Source organism: Choloepus didactylus, chromosome 26, assembly GCF_015220235.1.
Source record: "Choloepus didactylus isolate mChoDid1 chromosome 26, mChoDid1.pri, whole genome shotgun sequence".
NCBI lineage: Eukaryota > Metazoa > Chordata > Mammalia > Pilosa > Megalonychidae > Choloepus > Choloepus didactylus.
The window spans coordinates 358,668-385,690 of record NC_051332.1 but is presented as its reverse complement, the minus strand read 5'-3'; the positions used below and the strand labels follow the sequence as shown (position 1 = coordinate 385,690).

The window sequence follows — 27,023 nt, the reverse complement described above, 5'->3', positions numbered from 1 at the left end:
TCCTAAGACCCTCCAAGGAAGGGCCCCCTTGCAGCTGTGATACAGGATACTTCATAGGAGGGGTCATGGGTGCAACTCTTTTGGTGTTGGGGTAGGGGTTGGGGTTGCTGTGGTGACATGCTGATATAACTTGCTGGAAGCTGCTGGTGCCCCATGGAAATCTGCTCATGGGCTGAGTTTCAGCAGAGATGCCCCAAGACAAAAACCCTGGTGTAGCAGGGCTGCCTCTGGAAGGGTGGTTGTGCCCAATTTTAAATGAAAGGTATGGAACCAAGGCAGGGTTCTTGCAAGTGAAGCATGGATTGGTGTCAGGTTTAGCACACAAACGTGGAGAGGATGTGAAAGAAAACCCAAACACAGTGCCCTCAGCTTCCTTTCCTCTACCCTGGGGCAGGGATAAATGTCTCTGTGCAAAGTTGTCAGTAAAGCCTCCAGTTTTGCCTGCTGCCCTTTTTTCATGAAAAATGACAATTAATTTTTAAAACTTCTGATGACTTTTTTTTGAAATCAGAAAAAAATAACAAAACACAGGAAAACCTGTCATATGCCTTTCTCCAGCTGCTGCTAATTCTGTGGTTCTGAACTGAGGAGCCCTCTGTGGTCAGCCATGGGTGGCACTGACACTAACTCCCCTCTCCCTGAGGAGGGGTCCACAGTGTGCTCACATTCTCTATACTGTTTCTTGAGGGTGGATTTCAGGTTGGGGGCTCTGGTTGAAGGAGTGACAGTGTTCTGCCCAACCCTCCCCAGAAACCAAGGCAGGGCAGTGCCTGGCCTAAAGTGAGCTAATTAAGCCATCATCCTCCCATCTTACATGAGGAAACTGAGGCATGGAGAGAACAAATGAGCAGCCTTAGGACATTCAGTCAGGAGGTGGTAGAGCAGGGATGAAAATCCAAGCAGCCATGAAATATCTATACACTAACCTCATCCAATAGTATACCCCACCCCACCCCTAGTTCATTTTCTAGTGGTATAATGGCACTGACTTAATTTTATCCTTTTTGCCTTTCTCACATTGGTGAAAATGAGCACATATTGCTTCCATAATTTTGAATAATTCTGAGCATTATATTTTCAGAGCCATCAAATGCCCAAGTTGGATCTTTGGGCCTGCAGCCCAGAGAGGGAGGACAAGGAAGGGAAAGTGGTTCAATTTTTGGCTTTAAGCTGGGGCTCCTCACCCTCCTTACAGGAGCCCAGACCAGAGGGGTTGCATTTCCCTTCCAGCTGCCAAAGTCACTGGTCCCCAAGGCCTTGAGGGGGCACAAGCAGGCCTTGGATACCAAGCTCTGCATTGCCAGAGACAACCCCCAGACAGTCTCTGCTCATGGGTCCTGTTGAGGATGGGTTTCATGGTCTCTGGGAGCCTGGCAAGGAGCTGATGTGCTGGGAGGCTTCCCGGGTCCAGCTCTTCCTGCAGTAGTGATGGCTACACACATGTGTGGGGCCATAGAGGTGGTGGCAAACAGGGTTTCCAGTGTGGACCCAGCTGTGTCCTTTGCAGAGGCCCTCCCACTCCCCCACCCTGGTGCTGCTGTTCCCAGTGGACCCCAGGAACAGAAGCTGGCCTGTGATGCCCTCATCACACAGGCATTTCTGCAATGCTCCACCCTGGGTGAGAGTGTGCCCTTCTGCTGTGCCCCAGACAGCCTGGAGGTGAGCATGCAGTGGACGCTGCACCATGAGCATGAGAAGTATGAGCTGGTGGCAGTGTTTATGGTGTGGGCTGGTGCATGTGAGGAGGAGGTGATGGCGCCCTTCCTCATGACCATAAATGACAAGGATGACTCACTGCCCTCCTTCCACAGCAGTAAGGACACCACTAGCACAGAGGAGTTCAAGCAGAAAGAGGTACCTGTTTCATGCATGTGTGCATTTGGGTGGCCATCTCTCTGTCCCTCATGTAGTCCTCTCTGGCCTGCTGAATGCATTTATTCACCCATTCATTGGTGTGTCTGTCTCTTGGGAGTGGGGCTGCCTCCAGGTCATGGGCAAGAGGTGGAGGCTAAAGCCCTGCAGGCACACAGGTTGCCCTTGACTCTGGGGACTGGAGGCCCACCAGGATCTGAACTGCCCCCATTGTCTGACCTGTGCAGGGGGCTGTGGGTGCCTCTGTGCTGTTCTTGCCCCATGGCCCAGATGGGACATCTAAGCCACCATCCTCAGGTCTCAGGGGTGCCCCAAGGGCAGGAGGTGTGCTCTGGGGCTGGGAGAAGAGCTGACATAGTGCAGGGCAATTTGCAGATTGCCCCTCTGTGCCCATGGAACTTGAGGCTGCTGGGGGGTCCCACCAGGATGGGAGAGATTTGGGTGGAGCTCAGACCCCAATCCCTGTGCTGGGCTGCTGTGGGTTCCCTTCTGGAGTCTGAGGGTGCCCCACTTAACCCCTCCCTGTCTCTCTGGCCTTGAGAGGTTGAGTGTGATGTCCACCTGCCAGCCATGGGATATCCTGCAGCCTGACCCACCTGGTTCTGAGGGTGGAGAGGGTGGGGATACTGTACCCTCCCTGTGTGACATTTGGCTGCCTCTCTAGGTACCCCAGGGGTAGGATTGTTGGAAGTGGAGGGTGGTAGGAAAGCCCAACTTATGGGACAAGGCCATGGAAGCCTGGAATGGCTGCCTTTGTAGTGACACAGGTGACAGTACACAGAGTGGTGCTCTGTTTCCCTGAGATTTCCTCCCCAAACCTTCCCACTTGACATAGAAGGATGCTTTGAGGACATTTTGGTTCATGCCCTTGTCTGGGTTCCAGAAATGCCATCTCTTGCTCTAAGATCTTGTGCCCACCCCTCAGCTACCCTAAGACCCCATTTTTTGTACTCCAGCAAAATGGGAATGCATGTTTCATTCTACCAGGCAGTTCCTCCCACCCTCCCTGGGTAGCACTGTTCTCTTGTAGGGCACAGTGGTGGCCACTCTGTGAATCTTCCACACACAGATGTGGTGCTGGTGTCTGGGTTGCTCCTGCAGAGGTACACCAGCACACTGCTGTCTAGGCACCCCTGGGCCTGCCAGTCCTTCTGCACGGATCATGTGCCCAACAAGACCCTGACCCAGGCCAATGGCAGCTTCATTTGGGACATGGTGCATGACTACAGTAAGGGACCAGCCAGTGCCAGACAGTGGCAGCACCTGGCCCTGCACCCACCAGCAGCTAGTACCCAAGGGCTCCCCTTCCCTCCTCACTCCTGGGCTTTCCTGGGGTCACCTTCCAAATACCCCCCTTGCACTTGGAGCCTTATTTTGGGGGTTGCTTCTGGGGAATTCTCAGGCAGGCAGGAGCATCAACCCCAGTCTGCTTGGCACAATCCTGTTCATTTCTCAGCAACCCACTGCCCTGCCCCCACCCAGGTTGAACCTATCCCTGCCCCAGTGCTGTGTACATGGCAGGTACCACCCTGTAGCTTAGTCTCAGCTAAAAAGCACACAGGCTGGGCACATAGCTGGTAGCAGAAACATGTTAGTTCCTGGTGTACACCAGCTGCTGCTGCAGTGTGGTGGGTTTCTGTGATTCTCTATTGAGTATGTGGTTCTGACCTCACCCCCCTACCCCACCCAACCCTCTGCACACCCTGCAGGGAGGGACACACATGTGTGTGCAGGTCTGTGTGCTGCAGAAGGAGGCTTGCAAGGGGCATGAGGTGGGGTTCAGGCCCAGGCCACTCAGTAACCATCTGTGCCATCTCCACTCATACCCCCAGGGCTTGTCCTCAACTGGAGCCTGCCAATCTCAGAGAGCTGTGCCCTGCAGATGGCTGTTCTGGTCAAAGAATCAGACTTCCAGGACCTGGGGAATGGTGTCCTCCTCCTGTACTTTAATGTGTCCATGTTGCCCCTCAGCCTCTGTTTCCCTGGCACCTATTCCTTTGCCATGAGCAGGAGGACATGCCACTTTGCCCAGGTAAGCCCATGGCTGTTACCTGTCTGGGTGGTGACAGTTGGGGCTACCCCTGGATGAGTGCTGTGTGGCCTTGGTTTAGCAGATTGCCAGTAGGGCTGGTGTGGACAATGCCCCCTCCCTGGCCTAACCAGCCCTTGGATGTGGCCTGAGTTGAGACTGAGCAGGGCCACCTAGAATCCCAGAGGGCTGCTCCTGGTCAAGGCACAGGGATGAATGGGTGGGGTACAGGGCTACAGGGATGGGGTGGGGTTTACAGGACAGCATTGTATATTGGCAGATTTGTGTGTTTGCACAGGTGAGGGCTCAGGTTTCCCCTGAAATGTGACTTCCAGGATTGCAGGGACATTCTCTGCTCTGTCGCTGCTAAATGACTGGCTTCTGAAACAGTTCCCAGAACATGGGGGTGTGTGGTCACCTTTCATGACTTAAGTGAGTGGGTGATGTGGTGCCTCATTGGAGGGCCTGCCCAGTCCTTTACCTGCCACCAAATAACAATGTCTGGTTTCCCCTCTGTCCCCTGCTTCCCCATATGCTGGAGATATCTGGCTCACAAGAGCAGGATGGAAGGGGACTGAGTAGAGCTGGGACAGCCTAGGGACCCCCAGACTAAGGTTGGCTCATGCATAAAATGAGTTGTGGTTTCAGATGGGGTGGAAGGGTGGGGCATTTTGGGGCAGGGACCATCTGCCCCCAGGCTGGGGGACCACTGTTGCAGGAGCCCCTGCTGCTTCCCAGCTCAGACATCCCTGGTGCACACCCCCACCCCCCACCTAGATTTGAAGGGTCTGCATGGAGAACTGCCAGAACCTCAGTGGTGTACATGTTCTGTACAGGCTGAGACCTCCAGTGACAAATCCAGCACCCTGGACATGGCCATCTCCACTGAGGACACTTTTGGGACCCTGTTTGTGAATGACATGGAATTGCTGCAGCAGCCCAAGTGTACCAAACTCCAATACATTCTGACACCGACCTCCTGGCAGACCCGTAGTCAGACCCAGGCAAAGCTGCTTGTCATGGCTGAGGGGACATGTAAGTACCTGGCCCTGCTCCTGCCATTGCCATGGGGTGGGGGAATAGGCTTCTGGTGAGCAATCTGGTTCCCCAGAGCCTGGAGCCTGGCCTTGCACCCCCAGCTTCTCCCTGCAGTGCAGGCTTTAGTAGAGTGGGGGAGGCCAGGGCATGGGGATGCCCCAGAATTGGCCCCTGTGGATGGTGTCCTGAACATCCCTGAGCCACAGCCACCTCCTCTGTAAAATCAGAAGAGCACACAAAAGCTTCACCACAGGTTACTGCAGAGGAGCCAGTCACCACTTGGTGCTGCCACCTGTAACAACCTTTATAAATCCTGTGCATGCACTGGCTTCAGGGTTGCCAGAGAAAACACAGATGCATGTTTTATTGGAATTCCAGATAAACAACAAACAGCTTTTGGTTTGAGCCTTTCCCATATGATATTTGCAGACTCTTGGAAGACACTTCCAAGTAGGCTTCATGCCATATGCTGGGTATACTGATAACATAAAAGTGGTGCTGGTTTGTCCAAAATACACATTTAACCCAGGTCCCAAAGTTTGGTTTGCAGGGTCTGGCTCTCCTCCTTGACTCACTGTCCCCATGCCCTTCCTCCTGCAGTAGCTGACCCTGCCACTGTCCATCATGTGGTTGTGCATTCTGTTCCACTGGGCCAGTTTGGGCTTGATTGATGAGGCAGCTCAGTCAGGGTCTTCCCCATCTGTGGGTGCTGGATGGAACTGGTGGGTGCTGGATGGAACAAGTGTGAGGAGTGTGGCAGCCTGGGCTCTCTGGCTGGTGTGAGCAGAGAAAGGGTGATGGCAAAGGTAAGGCCTGCATGGCAGGCTAGGGGTGCTGAGAGACTGGAACAGTGGCTGTTGGGGGGGTTGTTAACCAAGTGGGGGGATGTACTCCTTGGAGGCAGTGATAGGGTGGGCCCCACAGGCCTCTGCAATAAGCCTTCCCTTCTCTGCATTTCCTCCCTAGTACCTGTTTCCTTGGGGATCTCATGATGCCTGGGAGAGGGTGGGCAGGGTGCAGGCAGCTCATTTGGACCATGGCAAGCTGCCTGGATGGTGCCTCCTCCTGGGACCAAAGGTGCCTTGGGCCACCACTTAGGGCTTGGGAAGAGCTGAGCCAAAGTTGGGAGGAAGGAGGGAGAGAATGGTTATTCCCAGGAATGTGGCCCAGGCCAATGGAGGTTGCTCCCTGTGCATTGGCCAGTGGCTGGCTCAGAGTACCTGCCACTTCAAGGGTTCCACACACTGAGTGGCCTTGATAGGTGCCTGGCCTTGTCCAGCCTTGATGCGTCATCTCCTTGAAGTAAGATGGGACCTTGGCCAGGACTGTGGAGCCCTCTGCTGCTCCTGGGGGATCCCCCAAGTATTCAGACCAATTATTCCTCTGCCAAGGCCTCAGCATGCCCCTTCTAGAGGGGTGCTTCAGGGTAGGGTGGGTGGTGGGAGTAGTCCCTGGAATATTCTGGGAGGGGTGACTGCCTGCTATATGCCATAGGAATCACTAAGAACTTCTCCACCTCTTCTCTGAGCACCAACACCTGCCCTGATGGGTGTGATGATGCCATGGAGAACAAGAACATCTGCATCTGCCCCCAGGACTACCTCTGTAAGCCCTGTTTCAGTCAGGGGTAGGGCCCTGGGGAGCTCCCCTTCCCCCCAACCCTCTGTCACATTGGTCACCAACCTCTGCTTTATAAGTTGATTTCTTCCTAAGATTCCAGTGTGGACAAAATTTCTTCCCCACCCCCTCAGCAGCCCACTGTCTTGGCACCAAATGGGGTGCAGCTCTCCCACCCTGTGGGCCATGACTGCTCTTCCTACTACCCCTTCTTGGCTTATGGAAGGTACTTGTCCCCAGTGTTGTTGGGACTCCTGAAGGCCCCATGTCTCCTGTGCATTCTGTGGGGTCTGGCTGAGAGGTGGGCCTGGGAGAGTCATGGCTGGGCCTCCTGTCCCTGGGACTTGGGCATCCCTGTTCTCACTGCCTGCCCTGGGCCTGAGGGAGTGGGCATTGGTGGGTGAAGGGGCTCTGCAAGCTCCATGGGCACTGTCTTCAGTGTGGTTCATGGTGGATACATGATGTGGAAGTCTCTGGGTGTGTCTTCAGGCCAGGAGTCTGAGGTGGATGTGTCTGGGTCTCCAAGGGTCAGCAGAAAGATTAGGGGTCATAAGCCAGGGGAGTGCTGGGGTATTAAAGCCAGCCTCAGCATCTGCAACTGCTTCCCTGAGGAGAAGAAGTGTTCTGTGAGACAGAAGACAGCCAGTGTGAGTGGATGCTGGGGGTGGGGGCCAAGAATTGCCACACAGTGATCCCCATGTGTTCCCACTCCCCAGGGAGGATGTAAATCAGCAATTCCAAGCACCCAGGGAGAGAGGAAAGTGCAGGAAGGTGAATGAATAGGACTCTTCCTCTCTCCAGGCTGTGTCCTCATCTGAATGATGGGGAAGTTGAGTTGGATGCCCTCTGTAAAGTGCCTCTCAGGTCTGAAGTTCTGTGATAAAATTAACAAAGCAGTAAATTTAATTCTTCCAATGAATAATTCATGTGATGAGATTTTCCCTGTGTGGGGCATGGCTGGGACCACAGGGACTGTCCAGCAGGGCCCCTGCTCTTAGAATCTCCCAGGTGGGTCTTCAGGGGTGGCAGTTGAGTGACCAGCAGGAGTCCCAGGCTCTGCCTCTATCCCATGTCCTAACTGACCACACTGGTGGGGCTCTCTGCCCAAGCCCAGGAGTGTCATCAGATATCTGCATTGTTATTGCATGGCCCTTGTCCTGGACTAGACTCCTCTTCTTTTTCCCTTTTTAAAAAGAAAATGCCAAAAAGATCTGGACCACAGAGGAAAATCTGCCTATCCTCCCAAACCCCAAGGTAGTCCATTTATCTGGGTGCTGGTGCCATGGGCTAAGGTTCTGAGGGCAGTCCTTGCAGGCAATATGCTCACCCTCAGGCTTCTTTCCATCAGTAAGACAGGATGGTCATAACCAGCATAGCAGCAAGAGAGATAATGTACACAGTGTGCTAGGAACAGGTCCACTGTCTGGTTATTGTTGCTTACATGTTTGCAATCATTCTCAGAATCTTTAAGTGAACAGCACAGGCCAGGCAACTTCTTGGCTGCTGTGGACATAGGCAGGCCATGAGCACTGCCACATGTGCCTCCTGAAGTGCTTGGCCAGCTCATTCGGAGGCTTTCTGGGGTACTCTCTGGGCAGCACTCTCACAACCACCTTTACCTGCCAAGACCCTGTGCGATGAGCTCTGCCACACAGTGATTGCTGCAGCTGTGCTCTTCTCCTTCATCATCTTCATGCTTCTCTCCACCTTCTGCATCCACTGCTACAACAAGAACACCCACAAACCTCCCATCACATTGGCCAAGATGACATCCCTCCAGCCTGCTGAGGCCTTCATGGTCAGCTACTCTTTGGCTAACACCTGCCAGCCCACTCTCATATCCAGATCTGTTTGTATGCCCTTCATATTCTCTTGAGCTCCACTTGAAAGGGTGCTGCCAGGGTGGGGAGGCAACCTCTCCCTGGGCCAGCTTCATCTCTGGCCTCCAGGGTACTGGGAGCATGCAAGGGTGCAGAGATTGCACTGGTCCCTGCATCTGGGACCTCCTGGTACAGGCCTGGGTCTCCTCACCTGCAGTTCCAGGTAGCCAGTGATGCTTAGCCCACTGTGAGCCCAGTACGGGGGAGCCACGGTGGGCATACTGACAGCACCCCCACCTGCACAGAGCTTACCCCAGTGCAGGGAGAAGGCTGAGTAGGGAAGAGGGCTGTGGAGAGCAGGGAGGTATTTGAGGGTGTTGATATACATAGTTTGAAATGTGATCCCAGGCCTGAAGGGAGGCAAGTGTACAACAGGTGGTTGTTAAATGCCAGTTGGCAGGTGGGGGCAGCAGCAGTGAGGACAATGGTGGCATCATGCTGACCTCTGGTTGGTGTTGGTTCTGACTGTGTGTTCTTGGAGAAAATGAGGCAAGAGCAGATGGCCCAGGGTTTTCTCAAAGGTGTCTGTTACCAGCCTTAAAATTGTGGAGAGCATGAGGTGGCAGGTGCCTGGTATACACTGTAGGGATGGAGTGATTGACCCCTGGTGCAGGCCCAGGAGGTGCCTTTGGCCTGACTGCCTTGGGCACCCCCATACTGGAATTCAAAGTGGACAAGGCTGGGGAAGGGAGCTGGGAAAGGAGTCTGGCATGTCCAGGTGGCCCTGGTGCTGGAGGGGTTCTGTGGGAGCAGGGACAAGGGCATGGATGGGTATAGCCCATGGGTCAACAATTGCCAGAGGCAGGCAGCAACTGTCAGGAGAGTCTGTTGGCCTCAGGGAAGAGTTCCTCCTCTATGCTTTGGGGAGGGGGGAGGTTTCTGAGGAACACAGGTGGGGACCACCAAGCAGGTGCCCAATGCATCACCATCTGCGGGCTTGTCCTGTGCTGAGAAGCTCTCTGGGCTCTTGAGGGAAGTTGGCTCCTCTGGAGGTGCCCTGAAAGGTCTCCACAGGCCAACACAGCCTCCCAGGGGCCTGAGATCAGGGATTCCAAAGTGAGGCATGTCTAGGAGAGTTGGAAACATTGCAGGGAGAACCTGCAGGGGGGGGGGGGTCTGCCCTGGAATGGCTCTCAGAAGCCCAGCTATTATGACATTTTAGAGTTGAGGAAGATGAAACAGGTTAGCCTGGGGTGGGATCTGTGGCCCTCAGTGCACAGGTTGGGTCTGGCAACCTCATGTTTGGTACCCAGTGGCTCTTGGTTCAGAGGCACCCTTCAAGCTGTGGGATCCCACCTTCTACAAAGACAGGGGACTCATGTGTGCACTCTCCTTCTTTCTTCCCTATCACTCTTGGTCACCTCTCCCCCACCTAACCCCTCATTCAACCCCAATGTAGGAGGATCCAAAGTGAGAATTTCCACAGAAGAACTTTGTGCTTGGGAACACTCTGGGAGAGGGTGAATTTGGAAAAGTGGTCAAGGTGACTGCCTTCCACCTCAAAGGTGAAACAGGCTACACCACAGTGGCCATGAAGATGCTGAAAGGTACTGGACCCCAGCCAGGCACATGAGCTTGTCATGCATACCAGTGGTGACCCTGCTTCCCACTGTCTTAGCCACTGGCTGTAGTTGAGTCCTCCCCAAGAGTCCCAGGTCCAATGGCTGGCCAAGGTCCAACCCCAAACTCACATGCCATGGGAGCCCCTCTACTGCCAGGCTGCCCCCACTGCAGATATAGTAGCCCAGTTGGTCCTTGGATAGGACTCTAGAATGGTACTCCTTCTACTGCAAGGTCAGAGGCAGATTTGAGTTTTTAAAACAAATTCAAAAGCCCTTTGGGTTTTTAACTAAAGTTCCCCCAGCCCATGCTGCTGTCCTCCCTTACTCAAATCCAAGCCTCTTCTGGGGTCTGGACAAGCAACTACCTGCAAGGGTCAGCATCCAGGAGGCCTCCTGGGTGAGTGGGAGCATGTTCCCAGTTTTTTGACATCTGACTCAGCATCTTCCCAGATTTTCTGACATCTGACCTGGCCTGGTCCTCCAGCCTTCTGTGCACATGTGCTGTGTTTCTGAGAATCTGGGGTGCAGCCCCAGTAGGAGATCAGGGCAGAGGGGCTCAGTACAGCCAGTTGGATTGCTGCAGCAGCTGCAGGCACTTCTATGCATGTACCCACTGGGTCCTTCAGATCAGGAAGGCCCCACATCCAGAGGACATATACCCTGAGGCAGGTGAGGATGAGTAGGCACAGTAAGAACCCCCAGGATTCCAGGTGTACCTAAGCACCAGCTCTCCTCACCAGGGGTGTCCTGAAAGGGGCCCAACACTAACAAGTTTGCAGGACAGAGAAGGAGGCATGGGGCAGCCAGGTGGGGTTGGGGGTCCACAGGAGACCTCTCAACCATCAACTTTTGATTTTGAAGTGCCAGAGGGAGCTGGAGCCCAGCTCTCCTTCCTGGAGGCATGTACCCTGCTTGGCACAGTTACATTCTGGGAAGTCTGCATGAGATGCTTGCATGGGGACCATGCACCATTTGCCATGAGATTTTTGTAAGCAACTGTGTGGGTTACTGAAAAGTCCCAAGTCAAACATCCACATCTGCACTTAGTGGACCAGGCCACTTTATTTCGGGTGCTTTCATGTTTGGCTTCCAGTGGCCAGTTCATTAGAGCTCAGTTCTGCATGTGAGTATCATTTCCCTGTGTGTGGCACATCCAGAGGGCTCAGTGTTGATGATGCCGATACCTCCAAGGAGGTGCACTACAAAGGCCCTGGGTGGTCTGTCTCAGACAAGTGGCATGAGAGTGAGAGATTACCAGTGGCCTGTGTGGGGTACACACAGGAGAAAAGTGATTTCTCCTGCTGCTTTGGAAAGAGTCAGGTACAATCCCACCTTCTGCCCATTCAGCAATTCAGCAGGATGGTGGGATGCCTGGGAATGGGTGTGGAAAGCCTATCTGTGCCACCAGAAGAGCCTTTGGAATGCCCTTTGCATCGGGTGCTCCTTGACAGAGATAAACGATGTTGGTTTCCCAAACACAGCAAGCCTCAGGACTGCTGGGGGAGATTGTGCTGGACAGAATGTTTTACCACCTAATTCTGAAAATTTGGACCTTTTTTAATTTTCAATAATGTTTGGTTTAGTGCAGTGATTCCTGCCCATTTCAGGAGACAGTGGGGAGAGGGATTAGCTCTACCATCTTTTCTAGTTGTGGGTGAGGCAGTCATTATTGCCTCTGAGTTCCTCAGCCATTTTCAAGCCCCTCTTTGGAAGCATCAAGTGTGGACAAGGTTGTCAGGCCCATCTAGGGCAAAGACATGCTCTGTACCACTCAGAGGTTTCCAGAGTCTTCCAGTCTCTGGCATGAAGGGGCATGGGCTTGCTTCCTGTGGATTTCTTAATGGAGATGATATGGTACAGTGTGGCTGTGGGGTAATGGGCTAGCTGGGCACCTTGTCTTACTGATGTGTTAGCAAGCCCACTCCTAGAGTGACACAGGGCCTGTTACCATAGAGTTCTGTGTGCTGTGACTCAGCTTTCACCTGGAGCAGAAGCACAGGGGCAATCCTGCCAACCACCCTCTGATCTCCATGCCCCAGGACTCCTTTCTCTGGTCAGAATGACAGTCACCACTTTCCTCCTAACCCCTTTTTATGGTAGGATCCTGATCAAATGGGTGGCAATCGAATCCCTCTTTGATCACAACTACACCACCCAGAATGATGTGTAATGTTGGCCTGGCCTCCTGACATAGGTGACAGGGGTGACCTCAGGCTGTGTGTGTGTGTAGCAACAGTGGGGACAGTGATGGCCCAAGGACCTTTTGGCCCATGGCCAACAATTACAGTGACCCCCCCCCCCAAGCCAAGGGGTTTGGAGCATTCATTCAGCCAGTGCTTGGGTGGTGTGTGAATGGTGGGTGGGACCAGTGACCTCCAAACCATCTCCCCTATCCCCTCCCTTCCCATTCCTGTCCCATTCTTTACCCAACAGTCCCTTCCCTGTGGGCTCTGAGCCTGGAGCCAGCCACAGACAAGAGAGGCCATGACTGTCCCATGCCCATAGCCAGGGATAGACACCCTGGGTCTGGAGGTGGTCTTCACTGGAGCTGGAGGATTGTGTGCCCCAGAGTGCCCCCAGATGGGAACAAAGACTCAGTTCTGAAGGTCGAATAACAAGACCAATATTTCTCACAAAAAATATTTCTCACTTGTTTCTCAAGTGTTCTGTAAGCAACAGTTCTGCATATCTTTAATGGTGGGGACACAATAAAGGCCCTCCCCAAAGAATTTTAAGCAACTCTTTTCTGATTATGAAAATAATGTACATACTGGCTATGGTCAAATTGGAAAATGCAGAGAAAATATAACAAAGAGACTAAATGGATAATTAAATTGCACCACCCATAAGGGATGACTGCAGGCACACAGAGGCATGAACTTCTAGCATTTTCCATGGTGTGCATGTATACTCTTTGTTACCATAAATGGGCTTGTGTGATACATACCATAATGGGGCATGATTTTTTCCCATTTAACAGTAAATTTGTCGCCAGTGTTAAATATTTTCTTTGGCAGTTCCCTTATTTTAAGATTTTATGAAGATTTTGAAGCAAATGGAAAAGACAAAAGGATTGTATAGGGAACCCCCAAGCCCTGGGCTCACTTTTCCCACACCTGTCTCTCTCAGTCCATGGTGACATTACAATATGGTCACACGGGTTCAAAAGCCCCCCCCCCCATGTGGGGGGCCAGCACTCAGAGAGCGTTGCCCCTGGGCCATCACTGGGGGCCTGGGCTGGGCATCAGGAGGTCTCATTCAGCAACCCCCTGCTGCCTCATCTTTGCAACACTCAACCCAGGCTGCAGCCCCTGAGCATGGCTGTTTTGTGATGGATGCTGGTCTCATTGCCCCTTTGCTGGTCCCCATGCAGGATGGAGCTACTGGGGATACAGTGTGTGGACACTCTGGGCAGGCCATGGCCCCATGGAGCCACTCCCTGTCCACTTGTCCTGCAGCTGCTCCTTTGGTGTCCTGCTGTGGGAAATCATGATTCTGGGGTCTATCCCTAACCTGGGATCCTCCCTGAGTGGCTCTTCAACCTCCTGAAGACCAGCTACCAGATGGAGTACCCCAACACCTGCAGAAATATGTGAGCAAGTTGCCCTGATCCCCCTTGGCTGAGGCTGTGTTGGGAAAGGAGGGGTTGCTGAACAAAGTTCCCACCCCACCCATGCATTCCTGAGCAGCCCAGGGGTGCTGACCTAGGTAAGCCAGACCCTGGGGAGTCCCAGAACAGAGTCTGAGAGGGAAGTCTCAGGGAACCACCATTGCTCATGACAGTGGGTGGGGGTGGCAGGGTTTTCCTGAGGACATAAAGAATGAGGGTGATCATGGCCCAGTGAACTGGCAGTGGGAGACCAAAGGGTGCCAAAAGCCCAAGGAGTGGCCCATGGCATGCTTGGGGGAAGAGCAGACAACTCAGAAGGGCCTAGCAAGGTGCACTGGGCTGTGCCTGTGATGAGGCTCAGAGGCAGGCAGGGGCCTCCTGGGGCAGATGGAAGGTGCAGATAACAGTAACTCCCTGCAATCACTGTCTATAGGAAGATGGCAAGGTGCAAAGATCCCCCTCACTAATGCTTCCAGAAAGGTGTGGGAACTCCTCCATGTCCCCACAAACATCTGGCCAAGCCCTCAGCAGTGGGAGGGGCCAGGAGTCAGAGAGTCAGCCAATGAATGGTCCCTCACTGCCATTGCCCCTCATCCCAAAAGGCATCCCAGAGCCTTACTAGGGCAACTCCTTGGAGGCATGTATTCCCTGTCAATTCACTCCATAATGTATCTTGAGCACTCCCTGCCAGGCTCAGGCCATGTAGGGGAGCATGAGGATGGACAAGCAAGGCCAGCTGGGGAAGGTGCAGACATGTACAGCAGGTGTCCTTTGCAAGTTTTCTGTTCTTGTTTTCTGCATTCTGGTTTAGATCCTGGGATTTCAAGTAAAGAAGACAGGCATTAGCTCCTGCCCTCAGGGCATTCACATGGCAGTTTCATCCTGACATGAACACATTTACTCAGTATTGTATGGCTTCACATCCCAAAAGCAATATGCCTGATCAGGCCATTATCAGTATAATTTAACATCAGTGTCTTGCTTGGGCAAAACCCGATGCTTGTGATTGTGTGGCTTCCTAAAGAAAAAGACAAATGATGCCAGGAGACATTGCCTTGCTAGAACATTGTGGAGAAACAGCCAGAAATATGCACCACTTGCTCCTTTTGGCTTGGTACCATCTGCCCTTCATAAGAGACTTAGGGACTGGCATTCCCACTTCAGCTGTCACAGGGGGTAAACCTCACAATCAGCTATTTTCCAGGCTATTTAAAAGGGAGGTGAAAATGAAACCTTCCTGGGGTGGGATGTTTCTAAGATACTGGCACTCAGCAGCCCTGATGAGCTCACAGGCTGGGTCCTGACAGGTCTGCTTTATCCAGCACACAGTGGGACTCAGAGGAGGTGTCAGCAATGCAGAAACAGTTTTGGAGCTGGGAACTCATGGCTTGGGGCTAGGTGCAGAGGCCATAATGGGGCAGTCTTCTGGAGACCTGGCCTTGCAGAATGGTCATGTCTGCATCTGTTTCCCCCCACAACCCCAGGTATGGCCTGATGCTTCAGTACTGGAAGCTGGAACCAGATAGGAGGCCCGTGTTTGCCAACATCAGCAAAGAACTGGAGTAGATGATGGTTAAAAGCAGAGGGAATGTCTGGTGCTGACTTCCTGGGACCCAGCCTCCCATGGGCTGAATGTGGCAGTTTGGGGATTCTGGCATCACCCCAGAGTAGGAGTGGATACTGGGTCTAGGCATATGGGGTTCCCAGTGCTGGGCAGAGCTAGGCTGTGCCAAGATATCCCTGCCCCCTTCAGAGGGAGGTCTTCACACTGCCCCCTTGGGGCAGGCAGCATACCAAACCCTTTTCTGGGAGCCGGGCCATTGATCTTCCTTTCAAATAGTGACATTTCAAAAGAGCTCTCCCCAAACAGGTGGGGGAGAAATGTGTTCCAAACCAAGTGAAATCATCTTCAATCATGGAACATTAGAAAGTTAGAGCAGCCAGGGTATCCTAAACTCAGACACTATGAGGGGCCTGGCTGGGGGGGTGGGTGTTGGCAAAGGGGTCACCGGTCCTTTCTCAAGGGCACTTGTGCTAGCCAAATGATGCCCACCAGATCTTCTGAATTCTGAAATATGGAGTGTTAAATCCCATATTTTTTTAACATTAGCAACTCGTTTAAAATTTTAAAAGCCTAGTGTGGGCCAAAACAAACATGTCTGGTGGGACAGATTCAGCGCTGGTGCCAGCAGTATACAATTTGTTCAGTCAGTGATAATGTAAGTACATTTTCAGTGGCTGTTCTGTGCCACATCCTGGCTTAAATGATGGGGTTTCAAGTAAACATAACAGTCATGGTCCCCACCCTCACAGCATTCATGTGGCAGTTTCATCCTGACAAGAACATGTTTACTCAGTGTTGCAATTGCTTTAGACCCCAAAATCAAGATGCCTGATAAGACCACTTTCAGTGCAGTTTAACATCAGTTATCAGTTTTGCCAAACCTCTGGGGCCTGTGATTGTGGGGTTACCTAAACAAAAATAAAAACTGATGTCAGGAGACCCAGCCTTGCTAGAACATTGAGGAAAAGCAGCCAGAAAAGAAGTGCAAACAACTCTTTACACAATTAACCAGGGCCAAAGAAGTGGTAGGCATTTTTTGCTCACTGGGCTCGGGCAGTGAAGCCTGGCACTGCTGCTTCTGTGAAATTGGCCTCTGTGACCAAGAGCCCTGAGGATGCTATGACATTGTGTATGATGCAGAGTTCTAGGGGAGAGCTGACCCTGTCCACCAGATATTGGGAGGCTGGAGCATTTCATTTCAGCTCAAGGAGCTGGGATTCCACCAGCTCTTCCAAGGCCCAAGGAGGCATCAGCAATGCAGAGTTGGTTGTCCAGTGTCTGTCTGGGAGGACAGGTGGGAGAAGCCAAGCAGTGGCTGACAGTGGCTGCATTCACCCTCAACCAGTGGCCATACTCCCAGCCCTGGAGGCAGCACAAGGACAAGCACTCTGTTGCTCTCCTGGAGTAGACTTCCTTGGGGAAGTTTCAGAATGGGGCATCCACAGGAGGGGACTCTACAGACTCAGGGAAAGACCAGGAGGCAGGCAAGTGTGGACAGGTTGGCAGGGAATGAGGATGGGAGGCTGGGGACGCACAGGGTCTAGATCGGAGGTAGGAGGCCATCCAGTCAGGGATTCACCAGTTGGGTGTACAGGACCCTGCCCCAATGGTGGCAAGAGGGCACAGGCCTCCATGGTCAGGATCATGGCTGCAGTAATCAGGCCTCCCTTCACCCCCAGGAATACCTGAACCTGGTGGCATCCAACTCATCAGACTCCCTGTTGTATGATGACACCCTCTCAGAAAAGGAGACACCCCTGGTGGACTATGACATTGCTCCCCTTCCTCACAGCCTCCCTTCCACATGGGTTAAAAACAAACCCTATGGTAGAATTCCACATGCCTTTACTTGGTTCTAGCACCATAAAGCCTGACCTGTCCTCCATCTCTATAAAGCTTTTCCAAGAGTGTTTCTGGTCTGAGTGAGAAACCAAAGTCTGCTCTGAAGCCTTTTTATTTGTACATGTCTGTCTGTGCATTGGATTTCTATTTAGGCATTTTTGCAACTATATTTTTTTAAAAGGATGTGAAAATAAGTGAGATTCCCACACCATTCAGAAACTCAAGGACATAAAGGACAGTACAGCTTAGGAGATGCTGAGAAAAATGATTAATAAGCCACTGGAGAGGGGGAAGTGGGGGTCTCAAGGAACTATACTTGTAAGTTAATACTTCAGAAAATTTCCCAGATTTGGGGAGGAATTTAGTTTAGAAAGGAAGCATCTACTGCCTGGCCAAACCTCCTGGGCAAAGCCTTCCCAGCAGGTGACTACAGCCCTGTTTCTGGGGGCAAGAGTGCTGGGGAGCATGGACAGACAGTCCTCTCAGGAAGAATGCCTGTCAGGTAATATTTTCACATCCTCTGATGACAAATGTCTGTGAAATCAATGTTGAAAGAAGGATAAAATGCTTTTATTTAAAAGAATGTAGTCTGTGGTGGTGAAATCATGAGATAGAGAGTAAATACAGTTCTTGCCAAAATATTTTTTGTTTTCAATGACACATTTGAGAGTTTTTTGTCTGTTTCCTAATTTAATTTTTGATTGTTTCAAAATCTCAGAGTTTATAAAGTATCTTTCAGTGGAGATTTTTCCATCTTTTTTGCATGCATCCTGAATCAAAGTTACCTTACTGGCTTGGGGTCTAGCACTACATCTCTTTTGCATTTGTGAGGCTGTGAAGTTGCCTGCATGTGCCCTCCAGTCAGAAGGGCCATTCCACCATGGCAGTGTCTGATGATGGATGAGTAGGCTTCTTTTAAGATAGGGGATTTTACAGAGCCAAAGCTTCCTGTAGCAGTGAGTGACTTGTTACAATGGTGTGCTGCTACTTGATTCTGCCTTAAAAATGGAGTTAAACAATTCAATAAACACATAACCAATCTGAGAGTTTCGAGATTGTTCAGTCAAAATGGGTAGTTTCTATTTGGATATATTTACCCAAGGGAGCCTGTGATATTCCCAAAATATAGAACAGTGTTTTGGAGTCCAGGAGCACAAAATCATTAAATACAACTGGCACAGAAACCAGAAGTTTGGTTTCAACATCAAAGGGAGTTTTGCCAAGGCCTTCCTAACTGCACATGCAGTTTTAGTTCTTCAGTGCAGAATGAATGATCTTTTTTCATTTTTAGGTGTGCAGGCCTGAACTGGCCTGAAGAGAGTCTTGGTCTGAATCACAAGATTCAATTGCTCTAACATTGGGTGTCTAAGATATACCAATGATAGTGTATACACTAACTGAATGGTTTCTCCCTCAGCAGCAAAATTTCTGGATAAGTTTGATAGTTAACATTTCTTTGTGAGAGGAAATGGACTCACAAGGGGAAGAAACATGCCAAGATGGGGATCCACTGCCTCCTCCTTTGTGCAATTTGAAAACTGGCTAAGTTACCATTAAATTCCAAGGTGGCTAATTCATTTTTCAGTAGTCAGCTCCAACTGCTTTCCAAAGTGCCTTTCCTTACAGTAGCTGGTAACTTTCCCTCCTCAAAAAACATCAAACTGTGTAACAGTTCTAAGTCTAGGGTTTAATTATTTGTTTCTATCCAGTACCTTCCAGAATTCAGTGTTGGTATGTGCTTACTGCTAGCAACCACACCTGTCTCACAAAAGTGTTGGGACTGCCCCTTGTGACTACCCTTTTTGTGGGAAATTGTACCTGAACTGTTTGACTTTTCTGGTTGCCACCAAACAAGGCAATGAGATTTAAACCTGAAGAACACACATGAAACGCAGAAGGAAAACACTGGATCAAAGTACCTGGACTTGTTTCAGAATCAGACCAAGCAAAATCTTGATAATGATGTACAAAGCCTGGCCAAGGGCTGGGGAGGAAGATGGGATGGGGACCTTGAAGCAGGGGCCTCATCTCAACACATGGGATCATGAAAATATAGTTTTTAAAGCCTTGTTGCCATTTCTTTGAAGACCTTTGGTTTTTATCATGTTTAAAATGATTCTTAGATTTAGAACAATGGAGAGGTCCAACATCTTCTGCTCTGTGGACATGTGGATGTAAGGGAGGATGGCCCCCAAGACATGCTTGTCTCCAATACATCCATGTCAGCATCTTCCCATGTTCATTTTCAAGTAGTCTTTCCTCTCTTGAAGAGAACAATCTAGAAGAAAGGGGGTGTTTGAGTGTCATGGACTCCAGGCAGAGGATTGTGGAGGGTAGGAATTAAGCAGTTGTAAATCCATCCCTCATCATCTTTCCTAATGCAACCCAAATAGTCCTCTAAAATAGTCCCTCTCACACATTAGAAGTAGGAAGGGCTTGTACTCAGTTTAATTGGTACCTCATCAACTTAATTATCCAAGGGGCAGTTCAGCTAGGTATGTGAGAAGAAGCACAATATGACCAAGGACTGCTACCACTCTGGTTATGCTTCTGATCTGGGAAAGATGATGCTGGCTTTTACAGAGCTGTGTGAAAAGACCTGCAGATCTGCCCTTCTCATGTTTGAAATTTGATGCTGCTGTGGCAAGAGATTTTTTCTTTCTTAGATTCTGACCATGACTCATATATTCTCACTGTACTTCAGGGCTCTCAACACACTCCTCCAGTCTTAGGCGGTGGCTCCCAGGATGTTCTGGTTATTGTCAGTTCACAGTGTTCTCCCCTCCACCCTCACAGGAAAGGGTGGAGTTACCCATACACTGCCTGGTCTTCAGGTTTAAAACACTGTGATAGGTCTCAAAACACTGTATGAAAACACTGTATTTTATAAACATTGCACAAAAGAAGTAAGCAGTGGCATTCTCTCTGGCCAAGAATGCTAGGGTGAGCATGTGATGGAGCCTCATTGAGTGTGTGTGTGTGTGTGTGTGTGTGTGTGTGTGTGTGTGTATCCAGACAAAGAGGTGGCAAACACTCACTGGAGCTATAGTTTGGCTTTAGGTTTGGCTATTTTCCCAGATACACTGTGAGAAGTACTTTTACGAGTATCTGCAGTCATGGTATTTTTTTTTTTTTTTTTTTTTGGTTTTTAGATGTACTCAATGATAGTCTTATTAAATATAGAAATAAGGATAAGCTCTGTGAAATTGCAAAAATGCCTACTTGGTAAGTGTGAATGTAACTCTTTTGTGTTTGTAGTTTTTTGTAGATGAGAAACCTGGTGTCTTTAAGGCTGACCCAGTGATGGGGACTTAGCCCATGACTAATCATCCATTTATCTATTCCTGAGTTAAAAAGCATCCACACTTATCAGTCCTCTCAGACAGAATTTTCCTACGTATGTATGTTAAGTATTATGAATTACAGAGTATTACTTAGCAATCTGTTGTTAAAATTAGTAAAAAATTTATAGTTTATTAAACTATACCCCACTGATTTGTTGCTGTAATCAAGGTGAGTAAAAAAACTTGAGTTATATAAATAAAATAATGTATCATGAAATGTGTTAATTTATTCTCTCTTTATAAACATCCTAGTTGGAAACATCAGTTTTTGACATGGCAACACAAAGCAAAATAGCACAAATCTATTACAGTAGCCACCAAGTAATTCATAATCATAGAATGCAGGGCAAGATGGCAGAGTGGTGAGGTGTGTGTTTTAGTTACTCCTCTGGGGCAGCTGGTAGATAGCCAGGAACTGTGTGGAACGGACACCTCAGGGAAATCTGTGACCAGTCATGTGTAATACAACCGTCTGGAATGGGTGGAGCAGCAGAGATCCCAGTGAAATTTTTGTTTCCCTGGCCATGTGGCTAATGTTGCTCCCCACAAGACACAGCAGACTGTCTTGTAGCTGTTTTCCTAAGGGAGGAGGAAGCAGTCTATTTTGGAAACACCTGGAGGAAGGCTCAATCCAGCCCCAGATGCAGAACTGATTAATAAACTCAGGCTTTTTAATAAAAACTCCAACCACAGCTAAACAGGGACCAGACACTACAGTAGAGAATCTGGGAGCAATCAGCCTCGTGGAGAGGAGACAGGGCTAGGGAAAACACCAATAAAAAGACTTTTGGATTTGGGGGTGTTCACAATACAGAGAAGAGCACATATGCAAATCCTGGAAGCTGGGGTCTTTCTCTGAAAAGTCAGTTTTTCTGGTTTCTTGTTTCCTCTTTCCTTGCTCTCCAACTCCTTATCTTTTAGCATTTCAATAGCCCATCAGAACTTCTGTGTGAACCAGGTGCCTCTGCAAGGGATGAATTAAAGTTGTCCCAGAGGACTTATCTTTAACTAGTCCATACTGTGACAGACAAAACTCATGACCTGGAGAAAGATCTCTCTTTTCCTTTTTTTTTTTTTCCTTTTCTCAGATTCTTCTTTCTTCTCTGTTGTTTTGTTTGAAACAAGTTTTCTAAGTAGCAAAAATGAATTAACTGCTCACCTGTAGGAACTAAAAAAAGAACAAACTAATTCAAAAGCAAACAGAAGGACAGAAATAACAAAGGTTAGAACAGAAATTAATGAAATTGAGAACAGGAAAACAGTAGAGAGTATCAACAAAACCAGAAGTTGGTTCTTTGAGAAAACAAATAAAATTGATGGACCCTGAGGTATGACAACAAAAGATAGATAGATAGATAGAATGATAGAAGATAGAGAGAGAGAGAGAAAGAGGGAAAAATATATATAGAGAGAGATCAAGAGAGAGCATGCAAATAAACACAATCAGAAATAGAAAAGGGGACATAACTACTGACCCTGCAGAAATAAAGGAGATAATGAGAGGATGATATGAGCAACCATAAGCTAATAAATCAAACAATCTAGATGAAATGGACAACTCCCTAGAAAACCATGAACAAACAACATTGACTCAAGAAGAGATAGACAACCTCAACAAACCAATAAGTAAAGAGAATGAATCAGTCATCAAAAACTCACAAAGAAGAAATTCCCAGGACCAGATGGCTTCACATGTGAATTCTACCAAGCAGTGAAGAATTAGTACCAATCCTGTTCAAAGTCTTCAAAAAATTGAAGAGGAGGGAAAGCTACCTAACTCATTCTATTAAGCCAAAATCACCCTAATACCAAAGTCAGACAAGGATAGCACACAAAAAAAGAAAATTTTAGACCAATCTCTTTACTGAATATATGTGCAAAAATCCTCAATAAAATACTTGCAAATTGAATCCAGCAGCACATTAAAACAACTATACACCATACTCAATGGGGGTTTATTCCAGGTATGAAAGCCTGGTTCAAAATAAGAAAATCAATTGATGTAATACACCACATCAATTAATTAAAATGGAATAAACACATGATCATCTTGATCAATACAAAAAAGCTATTTGACAAAATTCAACATCCTTTATTGATGAAAATACTTCAAAGGATAGGAATAGAAGGGAACTTTCTCAATATGATAAAGGCAACATATGAAAAACTCATAGCTAGCATCATACTCAATGGGGAAAGACTGAAAACTTTCCCTCTAAGATAAGGAAAAACACATGGATGCCCACTGTCACCATTGTTATTCAACATTGTGTAGAGAGTTCTAGTTAGAGCAATTAGGCAAGAAAAAGATGTAGACAATCCAGAAAAATCTACAGTAAAGCTACTAGACCTAACCAATGAATGCAGCAGAGTGGCATGCTACAAGATCAACATGGAAAAATCATTAGTTTTGCGATACACAATTAATGAGCAACTTGAGGAGGAAATCAAGAAAAAAAAATTCCATTTACAATAGCAATTGAAAGAATCAATTATTTAGGAATAAACTTATCCAAGATCACAAAAGGCCTATACAGAGACAACTATAAGAAACTGCTAAAAAAAATCAAAAAGGCCTTATGGAAAATGGAAAAACATACCATGGTCATGGATTGGAAGACTAACTGTAGTAAAGATGCCAATTCTACCTAAACTGATTTATAGATTCTATGCAAAACCAATTAAATCCCCAGTAACTTACTTTGCAGTAATAGAAAAACAAACAACCAATTTTATCTGGAAGGGAAAGATGCCCTGAATAGCCAAAAATATCTTAAGAAGGAGGAAGGAGGTGGGAGGTCACTCACTACTTGACCATGAACCATACTACAAATCAACAATGGTGAAAATGGTATGATGCTGGAATAAAGATAGATATATTGAACAATGGAAAAGAATTGAGTTTTCAGAAATAGACCCTCATGTCTATGGACATTTGATCTTTGATAAGGCAGTCAAGCCAAAACAACTGGGAGAGAGCAGCCTCTTCAATAAATGGTGTCTTGAGAACTGGATATCTATATCCAAAATAATGAAAGAGGACTCCTCTCTGACAAGTTATAGAAAAATTAACTGAAAAGGGGTAAGGAACTAAACACTATTGCTAAGATCTTAAGGCTTATAGAAGAAAACATAGGGAAATATCTTAAGTATCTAGTGTCAGGAGGTGCTTCTTAGAACTTATACCCAAAGCATGAGCAATCAAAGAAACAGATAAATGGGATGTCCTCAAAATTAAACACTTTTGTACATCAAAGGACTGTCAGGAAATTGAAAAGGCAGATTACAAAATAGGAGAAAATATTTGGAAACCACATATCAGATAAGGGCTTAATATCCAGAATATATAAAGAATCCTACAATTCAACAAGGGAAAGACAAACAACCCAATTTAAAAATTGGCCAAAAACAAAACAAAACAAAACAAAACAAAACATGGATAGACACTTTTCTGAAGAGGAAATACAAATGGATCAAAAACATATGAAAAGATATTCAATTTCACTGGCTATCAGAGAAATAAAAATCAAAATCACAAAGAGATATCGTCTCACACCTACCAGAATGACCATTATCCATAAAACAGAAAATTACAACTGTTGGAGAGGATGTGGAAAAAGGCACACTTATTCATTGTTGGTGGAAATATAGAATGGTGCTGCCACTCTGCAAGACAGTATGACAGCTCCTCTGGAAGCTAAGTATATAATTTCCATATTATCCAGAAGTCCTTTAATAGGTATATACCCAGAGGAACTGAAAGCTAAGGCATGAATGGACTTTTTTAAACCAATGTGTATAGTGGCGTTATTCGTGATTGCCAAGATTTGGGAACAGCCCAGATGTCCATCAATGGACAAGTGAATAGACAAACTGGTATATACACACAATGGAATATTACACAGTTGTAAGACAGAACAAAGTCATGAAATATATAATAATATGGGTGAACATTGAGGACATTATGTTGAGTGATGTTAGCCAGAAACAAAAGGACAAATACTATATGGTCTCACTAATATGAACTAATATTAATGAACAAGCTGGGAGAGTTAAAATTGAGAACACAGGTTATCAAGAGAAAGAAAGTGGTTAGATATCAGGCATTTCATGCTGAAGGATTATAGAATGCTCAAAAGGATTGATTATGTAGATCCAGAAATGGAGAATGCATTGCTGTGTAATAGTATCACAGTATTGTAGGTGCACTGACAAAGGATGTCTGTGAGTGGGGTTGAGGGAGGAGCACTGGGGGCATGTGTGATACCAGAGGGAAGGATGGATGATAGAGACTGGGACTGTGTAGCTCAGTGAAAAATAGAGTAGTCAGTGATTGTGAATAAATACACAAATGTAAGAATGTTTTTACACACTGGAAAACAGATGAATGATGACCTTGCAGGATGTTGAAAAGGGAAGGGCATTGGGGCAAATAATATAACCAATGCAACTTGAGTCTGGGGTTAAGAATAACATTGTAGCATGATTCCATGAAATGTGGTGGGGCAATTTACCAAAGCTGGATATCTAGGAGGGAGGGGTGTAGTGGAGGGGTATGGGATTCTTGATAGTGGTGTTGACTGACAGTATTGCTGTATTTTATTTTTACTTTTACTTTTATCCTTTTATATTATTCTTTTTTCAGCTCTCTTTTGAGTAATGAACATGTGGAAGTGCTAATTGGGAAGATGAATGCACAAACATAAGATGATACTGTAAACAATTGATTGAACACTGTGGATGATTGTGTGGTATTTCAATATATCCCTTTTCCAGTTTGCTATGCTGCCGTTTGGCAAAACACCAGAAATGGATTGGCTTTTATAAAGGGGGTTTATTTGGTAACAAAGTTACAGTCATAAGGCATCAAAAATAGGGTACTTTCACTGAAGGCTGGCCAAGCATCCAGAAAACCTCTGTTAGTTGGGAAGCCACATGGCTGGCATCTGCTTGCTCCCAGGTTGTGTTTCCAAATGGCATTCTCCAAAATGTCAGTGTCATCTTTCAATGGCCATCTTGAAAATGTCTGTCCCAGCTGCAGCTCTGATTTCCTTCTGTTTGTGAGCTGTTATATATGGCTCCAATGATTTAATTAAGACACACCCTGAATGGTTGTGGTAAAACCTCCATAGCAATTATCCAATAAAAGTTCTTGCCAACAGTTGATTGAGTCACATCTCCATGGAAACACTCAAATAGGTTCCAACCTAAATAACACTAATACATCTGCCCCCCACAAGATTGCAATAAAGTATTTGGCATTTGGGAGGAAATAATGTATCCAAACTAGTACAATCCCTATAAAATTGCAGGGGAAAAATAAACAGAGGGGCACAAGTGTTGGAGAGAACTTAGGGAAAAAGATGTATTTATTCACTGTTGGTGGAGAAGTAGAATGGTGTAGCCTATCTGGAGGATAATGTGGTGGCCTCACAATAAGCTAGATATGTAGGGGTTTCTAGATCTTGTAACCTCAGTATGGAGTATATATTGGAAGATTAGAGAGTAGGGACATAAATGGACAGTTATGCATCATTATATATGGTGGCAGTATTCACTATCTGCAACAGATGCAGGTGGCCTAAGAGTACATTGATGAACAGAATGGTGAACTGTGGTGTAAGTATGCAACACAAAATTGGCTACAAGAAGAAATGAAGCTGTGAGACATGCAACAAGGGAATGGATCTTGAGTACAGCATTTAGAGTGAAGCTTGCCAGAAATGAGAGACAAATGTTATAATACCTCACTAATATAGACTAACTATAACATGTAAACTCTGAGAACTGAATCTTAGAGCACAGCTTATAAGGGAAATGTCTATTGTAGAGACCTCTAGATTCTAAGCTTTTAGAGCCATCATATCTATTCCTGAGTTGTAATGTTTATCTCTTAATCATGAGATGCTGAGCTCCTTATAACCTGGTTGGTCCCTGGAACTTGGCATATCTTTGTGACACATGAGACTTGGAGCTAGAATGGCAGCTACGAATTTATTACCTCATATTGCAACTGTTGAAAGAGCTGAAAAGAATTCAGTCTTTAAATAGCAATATGAATGAAGAGGATCTGATTAGGGCAAAGGCAAATCAGGCCCAAAAGTAAAGGATGATACTGACTGGATTTTTTTTTTATTAAATTCAGTTTTATTGAAATGCATTCACACACCATACAATCATCCATGGTATACAATCCACTGTCCACAGTATGATAACATTGTTATGCATTCATCACCACAATCTATCTCTGAACATTTTCATTACATCAGAAAGAACCAGAACAAGCATAAAAAATAAAAGTTAAACAAGAACACCCAAATCATCCCCTCATCCCACCCCATTTGTCCTTTAGTTTTTACCCCCATTTTTCCACTCATCCATACACTAGATAAAAGGGGTGTGATCCACAAGGTCTTCACACTTACACTGTCAACCCTTGTAATCTACATTATTATATAATTGTCTTCAGGAATCCAGACTGCTGGGTTGGAGTTTGGTAGTTTCAGGTATTTACTTCTAGCTATTCCAATACATTAAAACCTAAGAGGTGTTATATATATAGTGCATAAGAATGTCCACCAGAGTGACCTCTCGACTCCATTTGAAATCTCTTAGCCACTGAAACTATTTTGTCTCATTTTGCATCCCCCTTTTAGTCAAGAAGA

At 47.4% G+C, this 27,023-nt stretch overlaps 1 pseudogene; it reads left to right on the top strand.

The window, feature by feature from the left end:
- Positions 1-1,650: 1,650 nt before the first annotated feature.
- On the top strand, positions 1,651-17,031 carry LOC119520677 (annotated as a pseudogene).
- The last annotated feature ends 9,992 nt before the right edge of the window (positions 17,032-27,023 follow it).